Source organism: Mytilus trossulus, chromosome 2 (genome assembly GCF_036588685.1).
Source record: "Mytilus trossulus isolate FHL-02 chromosome 2, PNRI_Mtr1.1.1.hap1, whole genome shotgun sequence".
Classification (NCBI taxonomy): domain Eukaryota; kingdom Metazoa; phylum Mollusca; class Bivalvia; order Mytilida; family Mytilidae; genus Mytilus; species Mytilus trossulus.
In genome coordinates, this window is record NC_086374.1 from 5,107,557 (window position 1) to 5,114,291 (window position 6,735).

Consider the following 6,735-nt stretch of genomic DNA (forward strand, 5'->3'; position numbering starts at 1 on the left):
AATAATGCTGACATAATTCTTGAAGATGAACTTGTCGTCAAATAACAATGATATACAGTTTTTATTACTTCAAAAATTAGAATTTCCAGGACTTGCCATGTACAAGTTTGTATTACACTCATAAAGGTCTGTCTGTACTTCTTTAGCTGCTAAAATTTCTGATCGGCTTTTGAAGACACATGACAAAAGACTTTAAAGCACAGTTATATATTTTAAAAATTTAGTACTAAATTCATAAAAAAAATCAATTATGTTTTCCCATTCTTTGTGTTTCCAAATGTTTGTCTCTGCAAGTGTCGTATCCCATGCATGTGAGCAATAGTGGTTATTTCATAAATATTTTATGTACATATGCGAGTTTACGAATTAGAATATATAATATATGCTTTTTATCGAAGTTGTACACAAAGTGAATTGGGTCCATGCAGTAAAAGTGTACAGTTTTATTTTACCAAATAAACATTAAACTATAATTTAATATCAGTTAATATGCGAAAACCAGTACCAGCTCCTAATGTTTTGTGTATTTACACGAACTTTCCACGTTTTCATATTACAAACAATATGGATAATAAAATGTGATCTTGTCTCTACAAGTGGACTGGTGTTTCCAATGTATAACAGTTTGTTGCTATTTGATAAATATTTTAAGAATTAACGAATGAGTAGAATATACTCGAGTAGCTGACTGAATTTGAACATCTGAGGAATTCCATTAAATAATAATAATAATCAATAATAAAATTCTTTATTTAACGAAGGTAACACATTTAACAATTACATGTTAATCTTCCATGAGGCCTTCAAAAACTATTAATACAAATAGAAAACGGACAAAAATACATACAAAATAAAATACATAATACAGTTAAATATAGCAGCTTAGATATTGAATAAGCACATATATGAATTCAGTAGAAGAAAAAATATGCATTAGTTTCGTGCATCTTTATTCTGTTCAGTTAGAAAATAGTTTGAACAGTTGGTCTTAAATGTATCTAAATTATCTATTTCTTTAATATTATTTGGTAAATTATTCCAGGTAATAAGACCAGAATATTTAAATTTTCTTTAAAAAAAATCAGAATTAGGTCTTGGTACATGAAGAAGTCCTGATGTTGTCGATCTCAGACAATGACTATAAAGATCAGCACAAGCAGTAAATAGATAGATAGTCAGGTGCTAGACCATTCATACACTTAAACATTAACACAGCTTGAAAATAGTGTATCCTTGTAAATTAGTCATGCTGATGACATATCGACAAATGAGGAATTACATTATATGCTGATGACATAGCGACAACTTGATGAGGCCATGTTCCAAAGGTAAAAGCACTCGAGTCAAATCTGCCTTATCTCAAGCACTTAAATAATGTAGTACCATAACCTAAATTCCAATTTCTACCTGGTTGTCCATATCTTTCATGACTTTAACGATCTACAACCTAATACACATTTGTGATAAGTTCTTGTAAAGTATTAGGGAGTAAAAAAAAAACTGTATGAGGAATGAATGAAATAATGATTTGTTAAATTGATATAAGAAACAAATTCTAACTAATTGCTGGTAGGAAATAATGTTTTATAAAGACAAACTGTGTTGCCGTATAAAGGAAAGGAAAGTTTATCCGTATACGTAACAACGAATGTAATCTCGTGTATAGGATTTCCCGACTTTTCTTTAAAACTTCCATTGACCAAATATCTCCATCTAAGACTAATTTGTTAAATTTTCAAGTCGTCGATCTTTCTTCAAAACACAGCCTTTCGATTTAAAAAAAAACCATGTTAGATAAGACTATGAGTACACATTTTAACAATGGTTCTCGACAAAAAGCAACAATAATTCTCGCCACATTTTCAGCAGTTTTTACGATGTATGGTACTTAAATTGTTTGTATTTATCCAAAGCATCCTTTTCCTCCTTTAAACTTTCTTAATTACATTTTAAAATGACAGTTTCATAATCTGATTAACGCAACTGGTAGAATACATTTGTTCACTCTGTCGATGCAACAGGACCAACTCTTTGTTTGTCTGTACCTGGATAAAATTTGATTGACTGATCAACTGCCTATACATGTTTAAAGATCTTAATCAATACACAATTTTAATATCTTATAATTTTTTTTAGATTGAACGAACGCGTTGATTTTGTTCTGTCATACATTTTGCATTTAACTTTGGTCGAGCACATTTTTTTTCGAGGTGTAAAGATTAAGAATGTGAAAATATTCCAATACGAAGTGTACAGACATGGATTTTCATTATTCAACATTCAGGAGAATTTACATCAGAAGAATGACCAACTTATACAAAGTTTGTGAACTAACATTTGTTCAAAGTCATGATTAACAAGTTTTCTTGGTCACGATTTAGATAGATAATCAGCATTACAAAATTATTCATGCGACCGAAGTTGTAGAACTTTTTTATATGGAACTAAATCCCACGTTTCTTAGTAGTTTGAATAGTATTTTGTTTACCTACACAACTACTTTAGTACAAGTAATTTCAATATACAGTTCTAAAGACCGGTGTTCTAAAGATGCATATCAAAAGTACATCTGTAAAGCTGTAAAGAATATAAACCGCAACTCTGAAAATACGTACATTAACTGCACATTTTGTAAAAGCTAAACATATGGATTCTACCACTGCATCTTGTGTCTATCCACAATATCTATCCACAGTTTAAATGCAGCTTTACAGATGTACAGTTTATATACAGTTTTACAAATGCACAGTTTATATACAGCTTTACAGCTATACAGTTGATATACAGCTATGCAGCTTCCCAGATGTACAGTTAAAATACAGCTTTACAGCTATACAGTTAATATACGGCTTAACAGATGTACATTTGATATGCATCTCTAGAACTGTACATCAAGATTACCTGTACTAAAGTAGCTGTATATGGTTATTCGAAATCATTGTTATTGCCATCTGATTTGTTTTTTCTTCTTCTCATAACACTAATTTTATTCAAGTTTAATATGTTATTGCTTGTGCACGCGTACAAATAATGATTAAACCTAAACTGACCACTCTTACGTTTGCTCGAATTTATTTATTAAGAATATATTTATTATATAAGACCATAACTTTTACATATGGAAAAAGTAAAATCACAAAAATACTGAACTCCGAGGAAAGCCCCTAATCAAATGACAAAATCAAATGATAAAACACATCAAACGAATGGACAAACTGTCATATTCCTGAAGTTTTACGGGCATTTTCAAATATAGGTTCTGGTAGATTGAACCTGGTTTTACAGCGCTAAACCTCCCACTTGTACGACAGTCGCCTCAATTTCCATTATATGACAATGATGCGTGAACAAAATGTCACAAATAGGGGAGCAAAAACAGCACAGACCCAACCAAAAACTAGGGGTGATTTCATGTGCTCCGGAAGGGTATGCAGATCTTGCTGCACATGTGGCATCCGTCGTGTTGCTCATTTAACAGAACAAACGATATCTTTTTTGTTTTGCAATTTGACAACAAAAAATACTCACATGAAACATAAAAGAAAACAAGACCGCCGCAAGCTTTTTCATGTTACATTTTGTTACAAGTTTGCTGAAACGTATTTATAAATATTGATGATTAGTAAACGGATGTATATACAATTCATTACATATCATTAGATTTGTTGTTTTGAGAATAGTTCACTATGTTTCAAATATCATAGTTAAGTAACATTGGTATCTTTGTAAATCTAACATTTTTCAATGATCACCCATTACGCTCCTTCCTTAAATAGTAGACTTGTTCTTGTACTGTTAAAAATCCGTGTTTATGACAAAACTCAGTAAGAAACCGTCTTTATGGCATTTAATTGCTAAATTTAACAACGTATCATCATCTTGATATTTACATGTACTGCCGAAATTTACCCAACAGTACTTATTACATATAAAAAAGAAGATGTGGTATGATTGCCAATGAGACAACTATCCACAACAGACCAAAATGACACAAACATTAACAATTATAGGTCACCGTATGGCCTTCAACAATGAGCAAAGCCCATACCGCATATAGTCAGCTATAAAAGCCCCGATAAGACAATGTAAAACAATTCAAGCGAGAAAACTAATGGCCTTATTTATGTAAAAAAATAAACGAAAAACAAATATGTAACACATAAACAAACGACAACCACTGAATTACAGGCTTTTAAACAACATGTCAAAAATAATTCTGCTAATAGTAACAAATAGAGGCGGTAGATACCAACGGACATTCAAAAGTTGAGAGAAACTAGTTATAATTTTGTAGAAAAATACATTATGTGATACACGTTTAACCCTTTCCTCATGACACAGTGACAATATATTTTAAGTTGCTATACTGATTGATTCTTTTGCAGTCCTCCAGATTTTAACTAGCTCACAAATTTGGACATGCCACAACTGCACCAGGAAAATGATTTCATTTGTCCTGATTAGGATAATTGTTTCCCGCCTATCTCCTCCTACAGTTTTGGAGATACAGCTTCAGTATTTTGAAGGATGTTCATACACATTATTGAAATGTGCATTGTTGCATGATTTTGATGTCTTTTGAATATTTTGAAAATGACAGTTGGGTGGACTTAGTATTTGTTGTACTAGCTGTACAAAGAGATAATTGTTTGTCTGGTTATCTCCTCTAACAGTTACATCATCATACATAGTTTTAAATTTATAATTTACTAGCTCTGGTCAGAGGGGGCATTATTTGTGTATTACAAACAGCATAATAACTTTATGTTGTCTGCCAAGATCACTGATTGTCAAATCTAAAACATATGAAACTATAGTCATGGATTTGGTAGAGCAGAAAGAGGTGATAGTCCATATATACTTATTTAATAAATTAATACGATATTAAGACAATCTTAATTAATCTTGTCACTGAAATATAAAAAAAGACTCCAGCTGGGATCTGCCTCATATAAGTAGAAGAAGACAGACAGTCTCATTAACAAAGAAAAAAGTGACAAGAGACAAGTGCATTTATCAACAGAAATATACAGAAAAAATAAGATAAACTAAACCACTGAACTAAACAAACCGAGTAAAACACGAAGATTGTGTTGCTGATACCAAGTGAAAATCCTGTACCCAGTTATGTTTAGCTATAAGTCACATTACATGACGAAATAAACGAGGAATACAGAATTGTCATTAGACGAATATCTTATTTGCATTTTCGAAGATTTGATGATACTTCGAAAATTGTTTTTGCCTGTGCTAGTAGAGTAGAAAAACTGTGCACATACATTAAATGGTAAAATTGAGAATGGAAATGGTGAATGTGTCAAAGAGACAACAACCCGATCAAATAAAAAAAAACAACAGCAGAAGGTCACCAACAGGTCTTCAATGTAGCGAGAAATTCCCGCACCCGGAGGCGTAATGAATCCACAAAGAATTAATGGCTTCAATGAACATTACATTGAAAAGCAAATCTGAGATATTACCTTGTTTGAATTGGATACATAAGCTTCGTAGAATACTGTACAAAGAACGAAACATTGCCGGATCACCTGCATGTTCTACAAAGGAATTGTCCAATTGATTGACATATTCTGTGAACAGTAAAAGAGGGTCTTCAGAAATACTGTGAAACTATTAACTCCAACGTTTGCAGTCGTTATACACCTTTTGCTTTTGAATATTCGGCTTTGAGCCTTCCCGGTGAAGATAAAAAAAAAAAAAAAGCGACTTGGGTGCAAGAACTTTATAACGCGCTGTTTTCATTGTTTACAACACTGAGTCGATACCTTTGCTGGTGGACTTTCAATCCCCACCATCTTGATAGTCAATACTTCGATACTGACATAATTTATAACTAATAATTTTAAAATTGCACGTCTATAAATTTTGAAATTATGCAGAAACATTTTTTAGTGACATCTTTTTGACATTGCTCGGTACTTATGCATACTGCCAATGTGTGGTCATTTTTTGTTTTCTTGTCTTTCAATTTTGCTTATGTTCTTTATGTCTTTGTTGGTATATTTTTCTTACAGTGATTAAGATTATAACACAACTTTGACTGCTATGCCTTTTTTTTGACATTTTTACCTATTATGTCTAATTGATTTGTTCACACATTTTTGTCAATATAATATAACTTTATGCGACTGTCATATACAAATGAGAGGTTTAGCAAGCCATAAACCAGGTTTAATCCACCATTTGTTACGTAAGAAAATTTTGTATCTAGTCACATTTCTACTCTTAACTATATTGATGCTATAATGGTTAAATTGTTAAAGATTTAAACACTACAATATCTTCTTATTGATTTTTTCTTAGACTATACAAAAACATGTTTTCTTCATATATCTTAACCAAATTGTTTTTGTTTTCTTTTAATCTATTCATTTTTTTAAATAATGAAGTTTGTGACTTCAAATTTTCGAATCTAATGGGAATGTTACCGAAATGAAAAGAAGCTGTTCAATGATATCCACCGAGAAAGGCATGACGTATTATATTCTGTAATCCAATCTGAAAATGGTCAGGATAAATGGTCAACTGGGCCAAAAATAGATTTAAGCCATTTGAACCTGTACTGGACATGTCTTAAGGTAAACAATTAGCATAATTAGCATAGATAAAACCCGCCTGGGGGTATATATAAGGGTGAATGATCAATAATAAGTGTACTTCACAATCACTCCTGAAAAAAAGGTAAATATTCGTCGTATTTAATACAAAATATCAAGC